A 13,863-nucleotide genomic window follows, 5' to 3' on the forward strand; every position below is an offset into this window, starting at 1 on the left:
TGTCATGTTTGTGAAAAGTAAGCGTGGTCAAAGTCTAACTATATGTCCCAACGCTGGGCATAAGCCTCTCGTTGTATAAAAGGCGTTTGTCTCCACGCTCGTAAAACCGTATTGTACTTTGTGTTTTATGTAGATATCTTGAGACAAAGCGATTATGATCTGTTTTATGGACCCCATTAAAATCGATGTTGTAATCGTACAGAAATTGCGCATTATCTCAAATAGGGTGTAAAAGATTGATGTACATCGGTAACGTACTTGGTTTTATGCGTATAATTATAGAGAATGCGTGCACAATGTAATAATACAGCGGGAAAACTAGTCAAACTACGGTTATATTAGCCAACCTAACAGAGGGTGAAGATATTGGGAGCTAAACTTTAGTAACGGATGGGTGAGCGCAGTGTCGGACACCCACAAAGTAGATGGTCGGATGATCTCGTACGCGTCGCTGGGAGCCGGTGGCTGCAGTGTGTGGCGGTGGCGGTCTGTAGGGGAGGCCTATGTCCAGCAATGGACGTCCGTGGCCGATAGGTAGGTAAGTAGTTAATTATGTAGTATAAATTAAATACCTTACAATATAATTATGTACAATTAATTTATTCAACAGACATTCAGTGACAGAAATGGCAGGGAAAAACTATGACATTAAAAAGTAGGTACCTTACGGCTTACATCGATTGCAGAATAAAGACAGGTTTCATCTATTTTGACTACTTTCATCAGAAACCTAATAAAAATCTAATTTAAATACAAGGACATTATCTTGTTATTATTAAATTAGATCAAAGACTCAAGGTCAAATCTACATTCAATCGGAGATCGAACTTTCTGGAATGCGTATACCACTTTACCAATTCCAAATCAACCCTTATCCAATTCTAATTCTCCAAAAATGAACTTAATCAGTAACTACTTAAGGCCCACTTTTAAATGGTACGTAGAAAGACATACAAGCAATTCATGTAGTCATGTTTCTGTTACGCAAAGCCATGGAAGTAATCGTAATCTTCAATCGCACAGCTTCTGAGCCGCGTGGCGAAATGTTCTATTAATTCTTATCTATAGTTTCCCAATGTATTTAAATTCTGTACGGCAAAGGTTTGAAACCTTATGTCCACACGATAAGAGGGGGCTGACAGAAAATAAATAAATAAATATTATAAGGACATTCTTACACAAGTTGAAGTCCCACGGTAAGCTCAAGAAGGCTTGTGTTGTGGGTACTCAGACAACGATACATATAATATACAAATACTTAGGTAAATATATAGAAAACATCCATGACTCAGGAACAAATATATGTGCTCATCACACAAATAAATGCCCTTACGGGATTCGAACCCATAGGACCATCAGCTTCACAGGCAGGGTCACTACCCACTAGGCTAGACCGGTCGTCAAAAAAAAAACATCTGATCTTAATAAAAGAATAAATTTTTATATTAAATTAAGAGCAGATGCCATGAAAAAAATCACATAAAAACTTTTAATAGGTACTTATTTACTTAAAAAGCTGGAATAACAGCTAATTATGTAAACGTACCATCAAATAATTTAATTTCAGTACCATTTCACATCTTGTCACAGTGACAATCAATATTAAAGTCCCTAAGGACCTCATACCTGCTATTGCCACTGTGACTTGCTACGAAATGGTATGAAAATTAAATTCCTTGATGTTATCAAATGTATCTACAGGCATTCTAGTTAGACATCTGATCCAGACTTTCGTTATCATTTCCGAAACATATATTATGCGTCGATAGTATGACTAACGTAAGTGAATATTGTATAAGGATCAAACTGGGCTACTACAGTGTGGCTAGAGAATTAGCGAGAAAAATATTCAATTTGCAACTTGCAACACAGCACAGTTTACATTTTCATTCAATAATTTCTGATTCACAAATATTTTGTAGTTTTGAAATGTAAATAGTGTTGTGTGCCGTATGTAATTTAATTTTGAAGCTAATAACTAATAAAGACATGTGTTTAATTAAGTTCCCTTTTTAAATAAATTTGTGCATCGTCATCTTCCAGTTCGTAAAAAAGGATCGAGAACAATCATAATGTCCCTCCGCGTGACGTGAATTAGTCATTTATAATGCCCTTTTTATAGCACGACGAGATTCATTGATGACTTTTGACCACTTGAATAGTAAAATACATCTTGGCCTAAATGAAAATCTTATTTCAGGCAACTAGTGGCCTTTCGGCCAAAACTTCTCCTTGGTGAAGGTCGCTGTCGCTACATGCTATGATATGTATTATGTGTCTCGACATCGCATAATATTCCCAATTGTGCGTAAACCGACCCAAGACTCGCTGTTCCCGTGGCCCACGACTCAAGTCGCACTCACACACCGTGGAGTCACACGTCAGTGCAGAAGTGTGACGGGCTCGAAAGTTGCACCACTGACGGACATGGCCTATCAGATCGTCTGCTTGTTCAACCGATTGTTAGCATACCGTAGCCAAGGACGTAGGGCTTCCTATGAGGTGATTTTGTAAGATTATTTATTTGCTTCCGATAGTCTCTTCTGCTAAGCCGTGAAATTACCTGCCCGTCTTCCAAACATGGTTATAGTTTAGAGTAAAAACTCGAGCCTTTTGAGTTTGAATTTGAAGATTGTTTTTATTTTTTATTAGCCTATAGGTGTGTCCAACTGCTGGGCAAAGGCCTTCCCTCTTTCCCGCAATTTGGTCCTATCCGATGCACACTCCCGCCACTCTTTACAGAATGTATCAAGGTCATCCCGCCATCTCCGGTTTGGTCTTCCTCTGCCTCGAGATCCATCCTGTGGGACCCAGTCTGTAGAAATAAGTTCTTCAAATTTAAACTCAAAAGAATCACGTTTTTATTAGCAATAACGCTTAACCCTTAAAGGCTCAGATGCAATTTTCTATAAAACGCAATCTTATTTTTCGCTGAGTGCATTAAAATCTTCAATATGGATTTTGTACCTAAGTTTATTAAATACCAAACCTTCTGGTTTACCCAACTAAAAGAGAAGCTAACATTTATGTAGAAAAATAAGCTTTTAATAATTGGCATTGACCAACAAAACTTTATTGTTCTATTAAATATTTATTTCTTGGGCACGTTACGAGTAATTTGTGAATCGTGTGAATTTTTCAAGTGGCTTTATTAAAATACTTATCACCTTGGAGGATTGAAGAAAACCTACAATCACGATTTTAAATTGTCATTGATTAATCTTGTGTAACTATAGATTTTAATTTTAATTTTTAACAAGCATAAACGTCTGCAAACGATGCTATTAAGCTTAGAATAAATTTAAAAGTGGAAAAATTACTGTCTTGGGTGTGACTTGAACTCACGACCCCTGGATCCAGGGGTCGTGAGTTCAAGTCTCAAGTTCAATTTATTCTAAGCTTTATAGAATTTTTATCTTAAGTTCAATATCGTAAAGTTACATCTACATTTTAATACTCCTATGGTTTTAACACGTGGAGTGCCCTAGTATCACACATGTGATACTAACACAATTTGGGTCGTAGCGACTCAGTATCAAACGTGTGTTACTATGTACAGATCAATATGGGTCAAATAGCTTTGCAACAATTTGTTGTATGATGGTCGTTGGACGGGTTAAAAATTTAAAATTGTAACATAATTAAGTTAAACTCAAGCGTTTCTTATCTCGTGATAAATGACATGATACACTTCAAGTAATTATAAGCTTAACGGGTTTTCTTATCGGAGTTAACGTAACTAATTTATTTACCATTTCATCATTTTAAATACCGATTCGAAAGATCGAAGGCGTGTCGTTTAAATGATTAACTGAGTTCAAAGTTCATCTATAGGTTAACTCATTAAATAAACTCATTTGTATAGTAAAGTAGGTAACTAGAAGCACTACCACCAGTTTTAACATTGACATATTCACTCACGTTTACGTAACTTACTTTCTATGCATCTCGCTCGTACTCGCATATGCGAGCAATAGTGGAAGCGAGATGTACAGAAAGTAAATTACGTAGACGTGAGCGTTATGTCAATGTTAAAACTGATGGTAGAGGCTTAGGTCTTAGTTTACATGTCTAACTCATCGAGATATCAATAACTCTAAAATAAGTTATGAACAAAAATATTATGATCCGTATTAAGCCACAACTATCAAATATTTGGACTAGAAACTTCACTAAACATCGCGAAACTTATTGCGTTGTATTGCAAATTACATATCAAACGTAGATTAATGATATGATCAGAAAAGACAACCTTCAAATAAACGATACTAAATCATAAACCAACATAACTGCAACGCCGTTGCAACACCATCATTAAAGTCATTGTTTCATTAAGATCTACGATCATTAATTCTCGACCAATCGTTAACGATTGCGATGTATATTCGAACGTGTCAGTGACCCCGTGGGCATTGTGGTGGTATTACAGTTAAGTAGCGTATAGTATGCTAATTTTGGATACTTGTTTACTATTATTGGTATGCGTAGGCGTAAGCAAGTTTTGAATTAGTTTCCCGCTAATCTCTTGTTTGTATATGATAAGGATCCTTACCGAGTTTTTAGTCATCTATGCATTTTTTTCGAAAAAGATTTTATCTCCTCTATATACGAGTAGGTATGTACAGTCGACGTCAAAAATATGTTTACACTTTTGCACCTTAGTCCTTTGTAATAAGGCAAATAGTGTAAACATATTTTTGACGTCGATTGTACACTAGCCGTGGTGTGAATCCACGATACAAATAACATGAAAGGTTAAAGCTAAAATTTTGCAGTGCTATTTTGCGAAAGCTTCAATTCATAAAAAAAATTTGGAAATGTTTAAAGAAAATTGTTTGTGGTTGTTTTTTAGACAGGACATTTAAATAAGTGGCATTTTGTAAATAGGTCATCTCTATCAAATTAAATTTAAATCAAATTCTAATTCTTATTTCATAATATCAACTGACAGATCCATTAATTTACCAAATTAAATCATCAAAATACACTTTCTAACCGCGATTGCATAATTTTAAAATAAATCATTTCACTTTCATCTTCCTTTTGATTCCACTCTCAGTTTCATTCAACACAACTCTTAGTTTCGTTTAATACTCTCAGTTTCATTCACTCTTACTTTCGTTGCTTACTTTCGCTATCATCGTCATTTTACTTTCGTTGTGGCCTTGAGGTAAATTGAGGTTAGTGGGTAGTCCGGTTATGATCGTGAGATGCATCTTTGAGCGTGCTTCGTGTACTTAATATGTTGGGCGTTTGATGTAAGATTTCCGAGTGCTGTACAATTTAATAGTTGGAAAAGTAAAAGCACTTGGGTCAATCAAATTTTAGAAAAAGGTCACTTCTGCGGACAATATTCTAAAAGTTAACGACTCTGGTACATATATGTATCCCGTTTTTCTGCGGTGCCGCCCTTCCACACATCGACTGAAACCCCTTTCTACCCTAAATTTTTCAATGTGTCTTATATATTTTTTTTTATAATATTATCCCGTTTTTCTTATTTGAGGCTCAATTAAGTACTGAATAAAATTATCCCTACTGTAAGGGTGTAGCGTAAAAATTTGCTTTAGATTACCTTGACTTTGCTATGTCTACAGGAAGTACTATAAAATGTGTATGACCTACTTATATTGTTATCTATATAGTTAATGTTATAGTCTGTCTGTTTGTGTGTTACGTCTTCACAATTAAACCGCTGAACAGATTAAGATAAAATTTAGTTTAAGTAGCCGGGAAAGGATATGGGATAGTCTTTATCCCAGACATCTTTACCCTACTTAAGAGTGTTGGAAATTTGTATTGAAAGAAGTATATATTTTTGAGTAGGTAACGGACTTATTAATGTTACAATAAAGGAAAAGTGATTATAGTGCATTAACATCAAACATCAACATTTATTCAGCAAATAGGCCACAAGGGCACTTTTACACGTCAACATTGAATTTACATGCAAGCAAAAATAATAACAATACATCAACAATTTTATAAAACACAACTAACAATTCAAACTAACGTATTACAATTACTTAGAGATGTATATGGTAACGCTTCAATAAATAGAAGGTTCGTCCTCTAGGAGGTCAAAAAGGGGTGAAGAATATTTTTTCAAATGAAAAGCTTGGAACTCCGTGGGAGGTCATTTTATAATTTATAATACGTATACAACGGCAAAGGAGTACAAGAATAATGATTTCAACGCTTTTGGAAATTCATCATCTAAGCGCCACTTGCACCACCCCACTAACCCGCGGTTAAGCGGTTAAACCGTTAACTAGTGTCAAATTGTACTGGTAACCATGGTAACTCCAGGTATAACCGGTAAACTCCGGGTTAGTGAATGGTGCAAGTGGCCCTAAGGGGGTTAAAAAGGGGGATGAATTTATATGAAATTCACAAATTAACTATTTGTAAGCAAATGAAACCTCGTGTAGGTACTCTAAGTACTAGATACGACCAACATTTCCCGTCTTCATTTCGCTTTCTTACCCGCGCGTAACGGGGTCACCACACGTCTGTAATTATGTCGTTATGTGTGTAACAACACTTATATCGCGAATCAGCGAATTTACTAATTAAACTTACTGTCGTTATTGAGTGTTAATGTGGTTTTAAGTGAGATTTTGAAATTCGCATTGTTTATAGCTGAAATTGTAGGTGTGAATGCGGCTTAAAAATATACTGTTTTGCTGCACAAGCGCACATTTATAACTAACAACAAAATAGTTATTTACGATACAAGTGCGGAAAGGAGGAAATTCGGAACGAGTGGCGATAAATTAAAACACGACCGAACGGAGTGTTTTAAATCGACGCGAGTTGCATCGTACGTTTTACAGTACATATGGCCCTTTAAACTTTTGAAATCGCACGATTTTACGCACTAGTGCGGAAAAATAGGACCATATGTACTGTAAAATGTTTTTAAATATGCTTGTACAAATTTTTGAACAATTTTTTTCTTCAATTGAGGAATTCATAATAGTAATAAAAATAAGAGAAATACATACATACTCCGCAACCTCAGTTCTATAAAAATATTTATATCTTCCCATATGATATTATACATAGAATTAATTTTATGAAATGATTTTTTCGGCTACAGATTTGTACAGTAGCCATCAGATATATCGGAGCGGCCGTGGTGGTCAAAATATCTGAACACGCACTCTAGCGCTTTGACAATGTTCAGATATTTATGACCGCCTTGGCCGCTCCGATATATTTGATGGAGACTGTACAGCATCAGCAGTCAGCAGCAGAAGTACCAGAGTGGTCAAAGAGTTCAAAACGATCTAAACAAGACTTTATTGAGATCTGCACAAGATATCATTTTGAGCATCAGCCACTATTTTTGCAGATGTATGCAGCACCGCCATCTATGTAAACCTATATCAACTGGCGATACTGTTCCTATATTATTAAACCCAGTGAAAGGTCCACCTTAGAAGCACCTTAAAATCTGTTCGGATCACTTAACATTATAAACAACTATAATCACACTCATATTGGACGCCATCTATTCAAAACTTAAATAACTAGTGAAAAGTTGAAAACCTGATTTATAAAAACTATAAAAAGTGAAAGGCACAGAGCATGGTCACTGACGCTCAGCCAAACCAATTTCCGAGTTATTAGCGCCATCTAGTCAAAACGCTTGTAACTAACCTACGTTCGAATATCAAAAAAGTGACCATCTGAACTTTAAAAAGTGAAAGGATCAGTGTATGGTCCCTGACGATTATGTTAGCAAAGTTCCGAGTTTCTATTTGGCGCCATCTATGAAAACTACTTAAAACTACAGACGATCAAATATCGAACTCTTATAAAAAGTGATCCAGCGTATGGTCACTGACGCTTAACCAATTTCAGAATTTCTCTTTAGCGCCATCTATGCAAAACACTTGTAACTACAGACCTTACCTTAAAAAAGTGAAAGGTCCAAGCCTGGTCACTCGCGCGCAGTCTAACTTGTTAGTTCCGAGGTTTTCCGCTACGAAAATCATAGCGTTAGTGTGGTAAACTTACCAATGATGTCAGTTTTTTATTTGGACTTACCTGCAAAAAAAAAGAAAAAGTAATTATTTTATATTAATTAGGTAATAAAAATTCCACACTATGGAAGATTTTTTTATTTTTTGGTTATTTTTTGTGTAATTTTTCTTTTTAGGTAGGTGCAATAGATATTCGGTATTCGGCCGAATAGTAGGCAACATTCGGCCGAATACCGAATATTCGGATAGTGGCCGAATAGGCCGAATACCGAATATTCGGCAAAGTGGCCGAATAGGCCGAATACCGAATATTCGGCAAAGTGGCCGAATAGTTCTGGAAATTCATCCTTTAAGGGGGTTAAAAAGGGGTTGAAATTTTATGAAATTGGCAAACTCTTTGTAAGCAAAACCTGTACTCTAACTACTAGATACGACCAACATTTCCCGTCTTCATTTCGCTTTCTTACCCGCGCGTAACGGGGTCACCACACGTCTGTAATTATGTCGTTATGTGTGTAACAACACTTATATCGCGAATCAGCGAATTTACTAATTAAACTTACTGTCGTTATTGAGTGTTAATGTGGTTTTAAGTGAGATTTTGAAATTCGCATTGTTACCTGCTGAAATTGTACGTGTGAATGCGGCTTAAAAATATACTGTTTTGCTGCACAAGTGCACATTTATAACAAACAACAAAATAGTTATTTACGATACAAGTGCGGAAAAGAGGAAATTCGGAACAAGTGGCGATAAATTAAAACACGACCGAACGGAGTGTTTTAAATCGACGCGAGTTGCATCGTACGTTTTACAGTACATATGGCCCTTTAAACTTTTGAAATCGCACGATTTTACGCACTAGTGCGGAAAAATAGGACCATATGTACTGTAAAATGTTTTTAAATATGCTTGTACAAATTTTTGTACAATTTTTTTCTTCAATTGAGGAATTCATAATAGTAATAAAAATAAGAGAAATACATACATACTCCGCAACCTCAGTTCTTCTATAAAAATATTTATATCTTCCCATATGATATTATAAGTACATAGAATTAATTTTATGAACTGTTTTTTTCGGCTACAGATTTGTACAGTCGCCATGAGATATATCGGAGCGGCCGTGGTGGTCAAAATATCTGAACACGCACTTTAACGCTTCGACAATGTTCAGATATTTGTGAGCGCCTTGGCCGTTCCAATGTATTTGATAGAGACAATACAGCGTTAGAAGTCAGCAGCAGTAGTACCCAGGTGGTCAAAGAGTACAATACGATCTAATCAAGACTTTATTGAGATCTGCATAAGATATCATTTTGAACATCAGCCACTATTTTTGCAGATGTATGCAGCACCGCCATCTATGTAAACCTATATCAACTGGCGATACTGTTCCTATATTATTAAACCCAGTGAAAGGTCCACCTTAGAAGCACCTTCAAATCTGTTCGGATCACTTAACATTATAAACAACTACAATCACACTCATATTGGACGCCATCTATTCAAAACTTAAATAACTAGTGAAAAGTTGAAAACCTGATTTATAAAAACTATAAAAAGTGAAAGGCACAGAGCATGGTCACTGACGCTCAGCCAAACCAATTTCCGAGTTATTAGCGCCATCTATTCAAAACGCTTGTAACTAACCTACGTTCGAATATCGAAAAAGTGACCATCTGACCTTTAAAAAGTGAAAGGATCAGTGTATGGTCCCTGACGATTATGTTAGCGAAGTTCCGAGTTTCTATTTGGCGCCATCTATGAAAACTACTTAAAACTACAGACGTTCAAATATCGAACTCTTATAAAAAGTGATCCAGCGTATGGTCACTGACGCTTAACCAATTTCAGAATTTCTCTTTAGCGCCATCTATGCAAAACACTTGTAACTACAGACCTTACCTTAAAAAAGTGAAAGGTCCAAGCCTGGTCACTCGCGCGCAGTCAAACTTGCTAGTTCCGAGGTTTTCCGCTACGAAAATCATAGCGTTAGTGTGTTAAACTTACCAATGATGTCAGTTTTTTATTTGGACTTACCTGCAAAAAAAAAGAAAAAGTAATTATTTTATATTAATTAGGTAATAAAAATTCCACACTATGGAAGATTTTTTTATTTTTGAAAATTATCAATAAGTATGTACATACTTCAATTTTAAAATAGAGTAGTAAGGTATAAAAGGATGCTAGATTAACGTTTCTAAACACAAGCGTAGCAAGCGCTACGCATATTCGTAGCATGCGTAGAGCTGCTACGTTTTTTTCATATTCTAACAATAATACGTTACAGGAGGCTAACATGCCAATTCGAACGAATACTAACATCAGAATGATATTTGAATGATGTTATTTAAGTCCTGTGCACACCGGCTGCGTGTGCGTGACATGCGCGTGCGGCGTTGTAGTATACAGATCCTTATGAGAGACGGCACACCGCTTGCGTGACGTGTGCGGCTCCAACATTTAAGCGCACGCGCACGTGCACGTCACGCACACGCAAGCCGGTGTGCACAGGCCTTTAGTTACAGTGAGTTGTATTATTACTACATATTACCTATTTATCTCTGAATCTATTGAAATAATATGTAGGAATAGGTACCTACATTATGTAATAACTCAACTTTTGAGACTATGAGCAAACCAAACCGATACGAATTTATACTAAACCATAGAGAAAAAAATAATTACCAAACATAATAACTTAGTAATTAGTAGTTAAGTCGAGCAAGAGGGGCGTTCAGATTCCAAAAATATAATATGTTACTAAAATTAAAACTGATATTTTATTACACTTAGCGCCATTTACATCATCCCACTAACCCGGGGTTAACCAGTTAAACCGGTACCTTAGTGTCAAATTGTACTGGTAACCATAGTAAGTCCAGGTTTAACCGGTTAACCCCGGGTTAGTGGATGGTGCAAGTGGCCCTCGCTTGCGCTTATTAAAATTATTAAAAAGTGAAGCGTCTGACCGTGACTTACTGACCAATTCGAACGTACTCTGACATCAGAATGGTATCTAAATGATGTCATTTAGTTGTTGTGTGTCTCGCTCGCGGCAATACATGTACGGATAAGTACGAGTGAAATGCACGATAACTATTTGACATCATTTAGATATCATTTTGATGTTAGTGTACGTTCGGATTGGCCTGTTTGTCGGCGTAAAATGATGATTACCGTGATTTGAATAACAAAACTTTTCGCATTCTGCGCGGTCCGCCAACGCAAGCTCTGACGATACTCCTCGGTACGGAGTGAACATGTCAAGCGTTCTTCGACTTAAAATACGTGAAAACCCCGTTTTTAATATACTTAATTTGATTACGGTGATATTAACTATCCTATGTCCTTTCCCAAGTCTCAAAAGTAACAGAGATAGACAATAGTTATTCTTGCTTATTTCGCGTATCATATCAATAGAGATTATTTTAATCGTAATGCCGCTCTATTACAGTAACTAAACCATGGAACGACTCGCTATTGGATTGCTATTTACGCACTGATTTAGGCAAATTGTCGGATTCTCATTTAAGTTTACAACACTTGTTATACGTGTAAGATTACGAGTATATTAATTTACATATTAATTTATACTATTGGCTCTATGAGCTGTAAACCTCTCGAGCATAACTTTAAATTGAAAAAAAAAATGTATTGCATTTAAAAACAAGTCGACAAAAATATCTATTTAATCGTCGAACCGGCTCAAAAAAGCACGAGAATCGGTTGAGAATTGTGACCTGTAGAGGAGAACATCCGGCCATACAAGCCTCTATACCCGAGCTCAAACGGAGACTAATAATTGCTATAAAAGCCGTGGACATTTTGATGATCACAGCCACAACTACATGAGGTAGATTCAGACCAAGCTAGCTTATAGTTTATTGGCAATGTGTGTGATGAGTGTGATGTGAAGGCTCCTCTACACGATGGGCCAACGCCAGCCACTCCAAGGGACGTAGCCATGCGGTAGAATGAGATAGCAATATCACTTGCCCCCTCTAACGCATAAATGCGTCCCTCGGAGTGGCCGGCGTTGGCCCATCGTGTAGAGGAGCCATGAGGTGTGTGATGTGATGTGTGTTAATGTCAAATTTCTACGAAAATATGACGTTAATAATGACACTCTTTCCTTTGTTTTATTCAAGTTGGTGTAAAGTTAGCATAGACGGGCTCTAGAACCACGTCTCCTAATAGCTTGTCACAGTCAACTTGTGCCTTCAAGATTGTAAATTACGAAGTTAATAAACTGATTACGACATAGAGGAAGCTTGGTATACCGACAGATTGTAAATAGGCTGGATCACTATTCATAAAGCGTGTCTTTTGATATAAACGAGTTATTTCTAATCAATTTTATATCTTTAGTCTTTAGAAAACAAAAATATAGCAAACAAGCGTTTCGTCATTTCAAAATAGTGAATTGACAAAAATCTATATAATTACTACAGGATGGATAAAATACGTTGCACAATTTTTTTCGAGGCACATTGTTGATAATTTTAACATACATATAGCTACATGAGAATATTTTGATGATAATACGTTTTATTTTAATTTCATGGTCATCATTTTAATTTTAATGACTTATTGTAAAAATACGTGTAGTATGAAAAATATTCAAATAATTCATTTTTCAACGTATTTAATTTAGGGCCAGATTGTACGAGTATTTCCTCCCCTTGAATTGAAACCTCGCTCGGGTTAAAATCTTATATCGTCGCAAAAAGGTGTATATTTCACCTTATTTGCGTGTTATTCTAGAGAACCCAGGTATCAAATCATACTAAAACAAACTAACAGGTGTATTAGACTGGTTTTATTTTTCATGAAATCGATTTCGACTGGCAAATCATATTACTTTTTGGCAACCGGGTTTTTTAACCTTATTAGACCCCTCTGAATCCGAATTTGCCGGTTGCTCGATCGAAATCTTGACCGGAAGTGACATATTTGACATTAATTTTATGTTTATTATTTATGTATAAGATTTTTTTTGCTATGAGTCATACTTTTCAAATTATTAACGAATAAATAAAAACAAGGAAACTTCGAATTTATTATAATTAACTTTCCCTCTTTATTATCTTTTTAAATATTGATCCCTGCAAAAAGTGTACTGAATCTTTTTTGTTCAAAATTTTGTGTAGATTATTATCGTTTAACAACATTTTTTGATATTGGCCACCCTTTAAGAGTTATTTACGTAAAACTAAAAAAGGGACCTTAGAAGTGATTACAATTAAATTTCCCGCGTTAATATCCCTTTGAATATTGATCCTAGCGAAAAATTGTACTGAATCTTTCTTGTAGGCAATTATGTAGATAAGTAATCTGTAATAGAACATTTTTTGCTATGCGCCACCGTTTAAGAGTTATTTGCGAAAAACTGAATCGATATCCGCTGATATCGATCGATGATATCGATCGAGCAACCGGATTCAGCGGGGTCTAATTAGGTTAAAAAACCCGGTTATCAAAAAGTAATATGATTTGCCAGTCGCATCAAGAAGGAGAGCGATTTTGATTTTTTTTGTCTCGTCTATATTTAGAAAGGTCTGTGAATATATGCATGGGTTTACAACGTCATAAAATAAATTGTATACGTGACTAAATACTAAGAACCTACTAGGAACTTGTGGATGTAAAGTTAAAATAAGTACGCTAGGTGTGAATGATATACCTAACCTAATAATCTCAACATACCGGAAAAACACATCAAACAATTGCAGACCCACTCTGTACGGATATGATGGTCGTTCTTGTCTACGTGACAGCGTGATAAAACGTTATCCGTCACTTTCAATCGCGCTCTGCATGTTAAAAAGTGACGGATATTTTATCACGTGGATACAGACATCCATAA

General features: G+C 35.9%; 1 protein-coding gene across 1 annotated transcript in view; it reads right to left on the reverse strand.

The window, feature by feature from the left end:
* Positions 1-13,863, reverse strand: part of LOC134791989 (angiotensin-converting enzyme) — a 223,408-nt gene that overhangs the window by 132,239 nt on the left and 77,306 nt on the right. The window lies entirely within an intron of this gene.

Source organism: Cydia splendana, chromosome 7 (assembly GCF_910591565.1).
Source record: "Cydia splendana chromosome 7, ilCydSple1.2, whole genome shotgun sequence".
Lineage (NCBI taxonomy): Eukaryota > Metazoa > Arthropoda > Insecta > Lepidoptera > Tortricidae > Cydia > Cydia splendana.